The sequence below is a fragment of the Notechis scutatus genome, chromosome 4 (genome assembly GCF_049901735.1).
Source record: "Notechis scutatus isolate UNSWTSFEM ecotype Mainland chromosome 4, rNotScu1.2, whole genome shotgun sequence".
NCBI lineage: Eukaryota > Metazoa > Chordata > Lepidosauria > Squamata > Elapidae > Notechis > Notechis scutatus.
In genome coordinates, this window is record NC_142012.1 from 60,753,586 (window position 1) to 60,766,182 (window position 12,597).

A 12,597-nucleotide genomic window follows, 5' to 3' on the forward strand; every position below is an offset into this window, starting at 1 on the left:
CCACCACTGATATGGGCTGCCACAGATGTTTCAAACCCTTGAATTTCTAAGCTAAGCAAAAGCAGAAACATCCCTGGCAGCTCTCCTTTAATGTGTGTTTTTTTTAAAAAAAAATATTAGCGGGGATAACAAAATGGCGTAGAGCAGTGGTGGTGTTGTATTGGTCGGACGGACACACCAGGCAGACACAGGAGCTGAAGAATAACGTTTCTTTATTTGAAGCAGTAACAGATTAACGTGGCTGCCCAGCTGGGCTGGCAGCCGGCTGGCTGGAGCCGGAGCCCCAAAAGCCCCGGTTGATGCCGTTTGACAGCTCCTTATATAGTCTGCTGTCAAACGGCACCAACCAATGGGAACAGTCAGGTGGTCCCGCTCAAAATGCGGACCAGGTTGAAGACTTAGCTAGTCAGGGACACAACACCCCTTTCCCCTAGCTAAGGGCATGCGCTGCCCAGCCTTTTGGGAATACAATGGTATAACAAGGAAATTGAACTAGTAGCTGCTTTGCACACCTATCCACTAGGCTTACAAAAAAATGGCACCCCACCTGTCACAAGGCAGGACCCTGAGAAGGGGAACCAGATAAGATGGTGAATAAACATGCCTGGTGACTGCCTGCATGGGGTAGGGCAGAGGTGCCTGAACCCTAAGGCTGGAGGCTCGTTGTGCTCCCCTGGCCCCCTTGGGACAAGAACATCCAACCTCCCACCTACCTAGCTTTCGCCCCCCCCTGGGGAGTGTAGTGCTACTGTCAAGGGAGACAAGCCCAGGTGGGGAAAGACCCTGGAGGTGGGTGCATGGAAGGACTCTAATGGTGGGTGCGCACCTCCTTGTTCAGCTCCTGACACCCCCCACCCCCTAACTACAGGATCCCATCCCCCAGAGTCACTGGGAAGGAGGGGGGTGCAGAGAGAATTTTAATTAACAAAAGTGAGAGAATGAAGAAAAGTCTCAAACAGCTCAGTGAATCATAGAAACGAACACCAGCCATGCTCAAAACCACGAAGGGGCTGCAGACCTGCAGAGCCAATGGCTGCACCCAGTCCACAATGGTGAAGAGCTGCACCGGCACTGGCCCGTCGCTCGGCAGCCGGTGGGAGTCGAGGAGGCGCTCGGGCTGTCGGCGGCCGCAGCGGAGGCGGCAGCGGCGGCGACGGACGGGACGGGGAGGCGACTGCAGCAGAGGTCGCAGCAGCAGCGGCGGCGGAGGCCGCGGCGGCTGAAGAGGCAGCTGCAGCGGAGGCCGCGGCGGCGGAGCGAGGCGGCAGCGGCGGAAACGGCGGAAACGGCGGCGGTGGCCGGAACAGGAAACAGCTGCAGCGGAGGCCGCGGCGGAGTGGAAGAGGCCGCGGCGGCGGCGGCGGAGGTTGCAAAGGCCGCGGCAGCGGCAGAAGAACGGAGGCCACGCGGCGGCAGCGAGGCTGCGGCTGCGCGGAGGCTGCGGCGGCAGAAGAACGGAGGCCGCGCGGCGGCGGTAGAAGAAGCGGAGGCCGCGGTGGCGGCAGAAGAGGCGCTCGGCATCCTCGGCGGGAGCGGTTGCAGCGGAGGCGCTCGGCGTCCTCGGCGGGAGCGGCTGTCGGCGGCGGCGGTGAAGCGGCAGAGGCGGCAGCTCGGGAAGCGCGCGGCGGCGGCAGCAACGGTAACGGCGGCCGAGTCGGGGGGCAGCGGAGGCCGTGCCGGTCTTCACGGGCCTTGAGGCGACGTCTGTCCCTCGGCTAGGAATTGTAGGCTTTTGCGCTCTTGTAGCGCCAACGGGGGTGCCCTTGGCACAGGAGGCGGCTCTATGCCAGCTCTAGGGGGGGGTTTCGCCGGCCTTCACAGGCCTTGATGGCGACATCTGTTCCTCGGCTGGGGAGGCTTTCAGGCTTTTGCGCTCTTGATAGCGCCAACGGGGGTTTCGCCGGCCTTCACGGGCCTTGATGGCGACGACTGTTCCTTGGCTGGGGAGGCTTTCAGACTTCTGCGCTCTTGGTAGCGCCAACGGGGGTGCCTTTCGCACGGGAGGCTAGAGTGCCTGTCAGGCAGTGACTTTCTCCTCAGCTCAGGGAGACTTTCAGCTTCGCGCCTTCAAAAGGGCGCACGCAACAGGGCCTGTCAGGCAGTGACTTTCTCCTCAGCTCAGGGAGACTTTTTTCCCCCTCAGCTGAGGAGGCTCTTTAAATTTGGCGCGCGCAGAGACTGTCTGCGGCTCCAGACATTCTGTGGCTTCAGCTCTTTCTTCAGTGACTTAGCTTCTTGCCTGGGTGTCTCTTCTGACATCCCATCCTCGTCGCCAGTGTTGTATTGGTCGGACGGACACACCAGGCAGACACAGGAGCTGAAGAATAACGTTTCTTTATTTGAAGCAGTAACAGATTAACGTGGCTGCCCAGCTGGGCTGGCAGCCGGCTGGCTGGAGCCGGAGCCCCAAAAGCCCCGGTTGATGCCGTTTGACAGCTCCTTATATAGTCTGCTGTCAAACGGCACCAACCAATGGGAACAGTCAGGTGGTCCCGCTCAAAATGCGGACCAGGTTGAAGACTTAGCTAGTCAGGGACACAACAGGTGGGATTCAAAATTTTTTACTACTGGTTCTGTGGGTGTGGCTTGGTGGGCATGACAGGGGAAGGATACGGTAAAATCTCCAGGTATTTGCCGGTTCTCTGAACTCCTCAAAATTTCCACTAGCGGTTCTCCAGAACTGGTTATAACCTGCTGAATATCACCTCTGGTATAGAGGCAATATGGAAGACCATTGGTATTTTAAGGCAGGGGTGTCAACCTTGATTTCATTTAGGGCTGCGTCAGATACATGTTTGACCTCGAGAGGCGTGACCAGGATGGGCATGGCCAGTTCGACGTCACTCATCGAGACTCTGTTTTCGGCCACGACGGCTTCCTGCAACCCACTGCCAGTGAAAACGGAGCTCCAGGAGGCCACACACAGCCTCCCTGAGCTCAATTTTTATTGGTAGAGGGTTGTAGGAGACCATTTCAGCTGAAACGGAACCCAGGCAGGCCTGCGCATAGCCCCGAGCTCCGTTTTCATTGGCAGAAGCACTGCAGGCCAGTTCTTCGCTTTTTCCAGAGCGGGCCCACAGGCCATATCTAAGCACCCTTCGGGCCAGATCTGTCCTTGCATTTGACACCTCTGTTTTAAGGAGTTTGGTGGCATATTTTGATTTCTCCTTTGTACTAAGAAAAATAAATGAATAAAATCTGGCTCACGCAGGCCATACCCACCCCAGCTCCGCAAAGGCAGAAAAAAACATTATGATACATTACAATACGGCCCGCGATGCGATCGGGTTTGACACCACTCTAGATGTTTATCAGTGGTGGGATTCAAAATATTTTACTACTGGTTCTGTGGGCGTGGTTTGGCGGGTGTGGTGTTGCTTGATGGGCGTGTCTTGGTGGGCGTGGAAGGGGAAGGATACTGTAAAATCCCCATTCTCTCCCCACCCCACTAACCTACTTTCCAGCTCCATTCTTCTGTGCAGGGCAACAAAAGAAGACCCAGCCGATCTGCTGGGACTTGGGAGGCAGAGAATTGATGGGGTTGGTGGGGCCAGTCAGAGATGGTATTTGCCGGTTCTCCGAACTACTCATAATTTCCACTACCGGTTCTCAGAACTGGTCAGAACATGCTGAATACCACACGTCTGATGTTTATATCTTGTTCCTTTTTTCCTCTTGCTTGCCGAATAAAGGAAAAGGTGAGAGAACCTTCATATAGCTGCAAACCCATGAAATCATAACACTTTCGGTTCCAGAGTTGTGTCACTCAGTCAAGATCAGATCTTGAAGCCTGGTGACTGCAGCATATCTTTGCTACCCCTGGGGTATCTCTGCTGTCCTGACAAGTTGCTCTTGACAGCTTGTAAGAGATTTGGATATCATCCTGCTTGGTCTGTATAATTTTTGTGTTATGCTTTTAAATCTGTTTGCCTGAATTCATAACAAAGCTTAGAAACTCTTGATTCACTGGAGTGCTCATTTGGATCCAAAAGAGCCAATTAATTCCTTGGACACTTGATCACTGCCCTGACCTTGGCAAAGTAAGTGGATGTGGAACAATAGAAAGTTCACTAAAAAGTGCCAAGAAAGATACTGTCCTAGGATGCATAATACAGGGAAAGTGTTCATTAAACTCAGCTGATGAATCCATGAATAGAACCATATTGCTTTCTTATTTTGGGATGTTTTCCTAACTAGCCAGTCCAATTGCCAACCAGGTTCAACCTGACTAGGTGTTTTGTTTATTTATTTGTTTGTCTTTTGAGATCAGCCAAGGTTGGCTGAGTGCTGCCACCTTTTGTAAAAGAAAAAACTCAAATCAAGGCCAAACCTGGGTTTTTAGAAGTGTGACCAATGCTGATTTGGGTTATTTTTTAAACTAACATATCAGAACAGGGCTTATGTAAATTCACTACCAATCACTGAGGATTGAGTTATTCACCTTATTTCTTTCTGTTTTTTTTTTTTTTACAAGCTCTATATATAACCTAACTGGATCTGCCATTCTCTTCTGACTTGTCAATCTCTGCCCCTGGTCAATCAGGGTGATGGATTGATAAATTAGTGGGACTTATTTATACATCACCTTTTGTGGAAGCGGCAAATAATACACTGTACTATCTCTTACTTTTCTCCACAATAACCAGAGGTGGGATTCTACAGGTTTGCACCTATTCGATAGAAGCGGTTGTTAACATTCTAAGCAGTTCGGAGAACCGGTTGTTAGAAGAAATTACTGGCCTAATCCTGCAAGGAAGGCAGGAAGGAAACATTCTGGTGTTGCTTACGGAAACTGCCTCTCCGTTAACCCTTATGACATTCTTGGCAGGACTAGACTTCCTGTCTCTGGAACTTCTCTGGAGTTTTTTTCCCCTCCTTTGCTGGTACTTTGCTTGTGTGGAGTGACCATTCAAAGTTACAATGGCACTGAAAAAAGTGACTTATGACCATTTTTCACACTTACGACTGTTGCAGCATCCCCACAGTCATGAGAGGCCAGGAGAGGAGATGCGTGCCTCAATGTGAGTGATGTTGAGTTGGCCACACCCAGCCAATAACATGAGCACCAAGCCACACACACCAATTAAGCCACGCCCACTGAACCAGTTTTTAAAAAATTTGAATCCCACCCCTGATATTTGATATTTGACGGGATGCCACAGAGAGGAAGGGGTCAACCTATTTTCCAAAGCACCTGAAGGCCAGACAGGGGATAATGGATGGAAACTGATCAAGGAGAGATTCAACCTGGAAATAAGGAGAAATTTTCTGACAATGAGACAGTTTTGGAACAGTTTTGCCTTCGGAAGTTGTGGGAGTTTCATCACTGGAAGTTTTTAAGAAGAAACTGGACTGCCATCTGTCAGAAATGGTGTAGGTACTCCTGCTTGGGCAGGGGGTTGGACTAGATGACCTACAAGTCCCTTCCAGCTCTGTTATTCCATTCTGTTCTGAGATCAATAAATGGCTGGAGTAAATAAGTGATTGGTGAAGGATGGCACATCAATTGGGGGTCGATTAATTTGAGGGGGTCTCTGTAGAGCTCCATGCCAATCTATAATCCTGAAGGTGAAATGGCTGGCAGCAAAACAGTTGCCTGGGGTTGAATAATCCCCAGTGAAAATGACCTTGAGTTGTCTCTACTCTAACATTATTATGGTTAGTCACACAGCCAAAGGTCTTGGGAGAGGCAGATGTTGTTCAATTATATTATTGTCATATGATGCAAGCTGTTCAAAATAAAGCTGCCTTTTGCAATTGACTGGTAATTATTTTATCAATGCTGGTGGAAGTAGTCCAGGTGTTTTGAGTGCCATTCCAAAACACTTGTTACTATTGCAACTTTGCATTCTTTTGCCAAATTATTCTCCTTCTTTTTACAGTTCCTTATACTTTGTGATTTTTCTCCAGTTCTTTCTCTTTTCTTCTGCTGTCTCTTCTCTTCTACTGAAAGCTGAGGACTTTGAAGAACCCTGCTCCCATTTAGATATATTGAACTTAAAACTTAAGAAATTCCAGGCTAGTAAGATCTTTGGGCATGCTGGCTAAATTTTGGGAATTGAAATCCATTCTATCTGCCTTATAATCTCGTCCTCCATTTCCAAGTTAAACAACTTTTTTAGTATTTTTTAGAATTTATTTGATTTGTCAATCGCTTACAAGATACAGGTATAAGGATAAATATAGTTTTGAATACATGAGATACTTATAAGAAAAATAAAAAACAATAGGACAGGGACGGTAGGCACGATTGGTGCACTTATGCACACCCCCTACAGGCCTCTTAGGAAGGGGATGAGGTCAATAGTAGACAGTCTAAGGTTAAAGTTTTTGGGGTTTGGGGAGGAAACCACAGAGTCAGGTAGAGTATTCCAAACATCGACCACTCTGTTGCTGAAGTCGTATTTTCTGCAGTCAAATTTGGTGCGGTTAACCTTGAGTTTGTATCTATTGTGTGCTCTTGTATTGTTTTGATTGAAGCTGAAGTATTTGTTTGCAACCCCATTGCAATATATGATTTTATATACTATATTTAGATCGGACCGGAGGCAGCGTAGTTCTAGGTTTTCTAGGTCTCGAGTTTCAAGTCTGGTGGCATAAGGTATTCTGCAATGAGTAGAGGAGTGGAGAACTCTTCTTGTGAAATATTTCTGGACTTTTTCAATTGTGTTAATATCAGATACATGATATGGGTTCCAGACTGATGAGCTGTATTCAAGTATAGGTCTAGCAAATGTTTTGTATGCTCTAGTTAGTAGTGTGATATTACCAGAGAAGAAGGATTAGATTAACAACTCTTAATGCCTTTTTGGCTATATAGTTACAGTGGGCTCTAGCACTTAGATCATTTGAGATGAGTACTCCAAGGTCCTTTACAAAGTTTGGATCCTCAACAAGGTCTTGACTATTCAGCTTGTATTTTATTTTCTGTTTTTTTCTGCCAATATGTAAGACAGAGCATTTATTTGTTGAGATTTGAAGTTGCCATTTGATTGACCATTCTGATACATAGTCAAGGTCTTTTTGGAGGGCAGTAGCATTGTCTGTGGTGTTGAATAGCTTTACATCATCAGCGAAGAGAACGCAGTTGCTCTTAATATGATCACAGAGGTCATTTATGTAGAGTATGAGTTTGGACCACAATTCTCAGATCCTGCTAGCTACCTTGGAGTTAAAACCCAAATCATCAATGAGCTGTGGAGTTTGGGGTTGTTGCAGCTTACGTTAACCATGATAAATGATGTCACTTGATTAATTGGGAGAGATGGACTGAAGGCAACCTGAATTGAGCAATACATTAATAGCAATGTTAGTTAAGCTGGACAGCAATCTAAACTGTTGGCATTTCCTTCATCCACATAACAAAGCAGAAATTTTACGGTAATCATGGTTTGGATTTGTCACCAGAGGGATCAGTAAACCCCTAAAAGGAAGAGCAATACCTTTATTTGACCTTTCAGTAGAATTATATAAGCACTGCTGAGATATAAATACTTCTTCTGCCCTTACCGCAGAAACACAGGGCTGTTTGTTTGTTATGAAGGAATACAATAGGAACCATTGTTCCGTGTTCTTAGCCTCCCAACTCTTTCCGAGCATTCATTTCCCAATCATTTTTTTTAAAAAAAAGAGGAGCAGAGAAAATAGAGCAGTGTAAGTTATGTCGTGCCCTGCCTGTTTTTATCATGACTAGTTATCCAGGGTATTCCTTTGCAATAAAATTTGCAAAAAGTCATACGCACTCTAAAAAAAAAATGATAGTAAAGTTAATTGCTGTGTAAGCCATTGTAGTCTCCAAGTCTATTTTAACACTTTTGAGATAGGATAAGAAATAATCTCGGTCCGTTTTCCCAGTATGGCCATTTTTAAAGCAGCATTTTCCAACCTCAGCAGATTCTGAATAAATGGAGTCAAGAATTCTGGGAATTGAGGTGCACATTCCTAAAAGTTGCCAGGCTTGGAGAATATAGTTCTAGTCCAGTATTTCTCAGCCTCAGCTATTTTAAGATGTGTGGACTTCAACTCCTAGAATCCCCCAGTTAGAATGGCCGGCTGGGGAATTCTGGGAGTTGAAGTCCAGGCATCTGTAAGTGCCTCAAGTTGAAAAACGGTGAGGTAGATTTTATTCAACCATGGTTGTACTGGTGCAAAAGTGCAGCTAGTCCTCAACATATGACCACAATGGAGCCCAAAATTTCTGTTGCTAAGCGAGACAGTCGCTAAGTGAGTTTTGCCCCATTTTATGACCTTTCTTGCCACGGTTGTTAAGTAAACCACTGGAATGGTTAACTTAGTAACATGGCTGTGAAGTGAATCTGGATTTCCCATTGACTTGGCTTGTCAGAAGGTTGCAGAAGGTGATCACACAACGGTCATACTAGTCAGTTACCAAGTGTCTGAATGTAGATCATGTGATGCTGCAATGGTCATAAGTGTGAAAAACAGTCATAGGTCACTTTTTTCAGAACTGCCTGAGGGAGGCACCAGAAGAGACTATAAGTGACAAGGCAGTGACAAATAACAAGGCTTGAGATACCATCAAACTGATAACAGATAACCAGAATTGGAAGGGCCCTTGTAGGTCATCTAGTCCAACCCCCAGCCCAAGCGGGAGACCCTACACCATTTCTGACAGATGGGAGTCTAGTTTCTTCTTGGAAGCTTCCAGTGATGAAGCTCCCACAACTTCCAAAGGCAAGCTGTCCCATTGGTTGATTGTTCTCTCTGTCAGAAAGTTTCTCCTTATTTCCGGGTTTAATCTCTCCTTGTTCAGTTTCCATCCATTATTCCTTGTATGGCCTACAGGCGCTTTAGAAAATAGCTTGACCCCTTCCTCCTCTCTGTGGCAGCCCGTCAAATATTGGAAGACTGATATCATGTCTCCCCTGGTCCTTCTCTTTACTAAACTAGCCAAGCCCAGTTCCTGCAACCGTTCATTGTATGTTTTAGTCTCCGGTCCCCTAATCATCCTGGTTGCTCTTCTCTGTACTTTTTCTAGAGTTTCAACATCTTTTTTTATAATGTGGTGACCAAAACTGGATGCAGTACTCTAGGTGTGGTCTTACTAAGGCTTTATAGAGTGGTATTAGTACCTCCCTTGATCTTGAACTGCAGAGAGATTTCTCTGTTGTGTTCTTCCAGGAAGTTATATCCAGTATTCATGATGATAAAAATTCTAAACGTTAGTGGAAAAAAAGTCTGAGAGGCCAAATGAACAAAAGAAGTAAGCTCAAAGATTTCCAGAGCAGGATTGAATCTTTTTTTTTTAAATGTCAGATTCATGCTTATTTATTCTTTTGCATAGAGCAAAATCCTGTTTATGACCAGAAGTGTAAGGCCTGAACTTCGCCTGTTAAGCAAAGCGGTCACAAAATGAGTCACATCCAATATTACTTTGCTAGTGGAGTGAAGAAGCAATGGGGGACTAATGAAGGAGAGAAGCAACTTAGAACTAAGGAGAAATTTGCTGACAGAACAATTAATCAGTGGAACAACTTGCCTTCAGAAGTTGTGAATGCTCCAATATTGGAAGTTTTTAAAAAGATGTTGGATAACCATTTATCTGAAGTGGTGTAGGGTTTCCTGCCTAGGCTGGGGGTTGGACTAGAAGACCTCCAAGGTCCCTTCCAACTCTGTTATCCTATTCTATTCTGTCCTATTCTATTCTATTCTATTCTATTCTATTCTATTCTATTCTATTTCCTTTTCTGTTCTGTTCTATTCTATTTCCTATTTTATTCTGTTCTGATCTATTCTATTTCCTATTCTATTCTATTCTATTCTATTCTATTCTATTCTATTCTATTCTATTCTATTCTATTCTATTCCATTCCATTCTATTCCATTCCATTCCATTCCATTCCTCCCTCCATTCCATTCCCCTACTCTATTCTATTCTATTCTATTCTATTCTATTCTATTCTATTCTATTCTATTCTTTGTTCTGTTCCATTCCATTCCATTCTATAACTATGTGTTTCTTAAGGAAACCTGGTCTTCCCCAAGACTCTGTTTGTTGGTAGCCCCCTGGAAAGATCACATATGTTGATCCTGTGACCCTCAGGATGCTACAACTGACACTATATATTTTGATGACACGATTGATGTCTGCAATGGTCATAAATGTGTGGACCAGTCACAAATCTCTTTCTGCAGCACTGTCATAACTTTGAACAGTTGTTAAACAAACGGGCTGAGGTTTCCCTGTGGAGAAAAGTGCTGTGGGCAGCATATCTTATGTTAATATCTCAGTTATAAAACCTGTGCTCCGGTTCTACCTGTTGGACTGGAAGGAATGACTAGTCAAACATTTTATTCTGGCGCAACACCCGGCAGGCTGAGCCGACAGCATGAATGTATACTCTTGTTTAGCTGAAAGAGGATGGCTGGTGCCCACAAACTGAAAAAGAAAAAACTGAATTAGGAATCCCTGGTTATTGAGTACAATTCCAACTTTGCGTCTGTGCCATGCTATATATGTGGAAAAGTACAGTAGTCCTCGACTTACAGCAGTTCATTATGTCATGCCCCTGTCGGAGTCTGAATCTGAGGAGGAAGACAATCAACTGACAGGGAGTGGAAGTGTGGCTCAGTTGGCTGTGGAGGAAACTGGGGAAGGGCAAAATCCGGCTGGGCAGAGCAGGATAGAGGTAGAACAAGGGAGAGGGAGTTCAGAGGATAAACTAGGCCCATCCCCTCTTCATCCTAGGGCATGCAGGGAGGAACGGAGCAATGTGGGTTGCATGGCTTACGGGGGAGGAAAGGGCCCTGATTCCCTTCATTAGCTGCAGCTGGGAACACAGTTTATAAAAAAGGCAAGCTGCATGCAGCAGGCTATTGGGAGCAATCACGAGTTTATCTTATGTAGTTGTGGCTTATCTGTATTCCTGGCATCTTCCCAACTGTGTGAGTTTTGCTGTGCTTTCAAGTCTCCAGAACCCGGGGGAGGCCATTTTCACCCTCCCAGAGGCCCGAGAGAAGCCTCTGGACCCTTGGGAAAGCGAAAAACAGCCTTCCCAGGAATGTTCCGGTAGGCCACACCCACCCAGCAACTGGGCCGCGAACCGTTTGCTGGGATTTTTGAATCTCACCCCTGAGCATCTCCAGTGAACTGGCCAGGGGCTCCTGTGCCGTTGTGAGAAAAAATCTTATTTATTCATGCAATCCTGGTTAACGGGACAGGCTTTAGGTTGCTTCTAAGCGGGCGCTTCCCACGGTTTTCCAGGGTTCGATTCCCAAAAAGCGAATTGCTCTGGAATGTGGGGGGAGAAGTGGGGAAAAAACTGTCGGGAGGGATCCTGCCCAGCAGTCAAAACTTCAGCTCCAGGCTTCAGGCGGGCCTAAGGAGCCACCCAATGTGTGCATGTACCAGACAGTCCCCAACGTACAACCCTTCGAAGTTACAACGGCACCGAAAAAAGCAACATTTCGTACACTTGCGACCCATTTTGCACACTTAACGACCGTTGCAGGAGCAATCCTCACAGTCGCACGATTTCCATTCGGACGCTTGACAAACTGATTCACATTTACAACGGCTGCAGCGGCCGAGAGGGTCAGGTGATTTCCCCTTCTGCAACCTTCCGACCAGCAAAGGGGGAAGCCAGAATTCACTTAACGGCCCCGCAGTGATCCGGTTTAGGAAACTCCTCACATAACAATGACCTAAATTGGGGAGGGGGGGCGTGCGATGGAGCTCTACAAATTACATTTGTCTGAAATCGTATATAGGGTTTTCCTGCCTGAGCAGGGGGTTGGACTAGAAGACCTCCGAGGTCCCTTCTAACTCTGTTATTCTATTCTATTCCAGGGGTCGCTAACCTTTTTTGACCTCAGGGACCACCCAACTCATAATTTTAAATCCCGAGGACCAGAGACCCCGGGAAAATCCCCAAAAAAGTCTGCAGGGAAATTCCCCACCCCATTTTCCACCCGGTGGCCAGATCAATCATTCTTTATTTGGGATTGCAGGATACCGTCTCCAGCTCCGTTCTTGGGGGGGAGGGGGGAGAGAAACTTTCGGCTTCATGCAAAGAAAGCAGCAGAAGCTGCAGAAATCTTTCTTTCTCTCCCCCAAACTCCGCCAGAAATGAGCCTTTGTGAGACTTGTCACACTGACGCAGCCTCTTGGAGCAGAAGGCCTTGCAAGGTCCCAAAGACTCATTTCTGGAGGAGTTTGGGGGAGAGAAAGAAAGACTTTTGCTGCTTTCCTTGCATGCAGCCAAATGCAGTAGAAGAAAGAAGCAGCCCGGTGGCCAGGTCAGGTGTGTGGGGTGAGTGAGGCAAGTTTCCCCCCCCCTCCGCCCTTTCCCCCCTCCCCTCACTACCTCATGTTGTTTGCAATGCAAGCGACGCAAGCCTTGTGTTCCTGCGGGCCATGTTGGCAGCACAGCCTTGGGTTCCCATGCAGTTAGAAGGGACCTTGGAGGTCTTCTAGTCTAACCCTCCTGCTCAGGAAGCCCTGTACCATTCCTCTCCCCCAGCATCGCTTGACTCAGCCTTCCGTAGAGAGGTAAAACGAGGACTTCAGATTGTTGGGAGCAAGAGGTAAACCCGCATAGAGAGAGACAGAGAGCGGTTTTAAAAAGCACTGCAAAG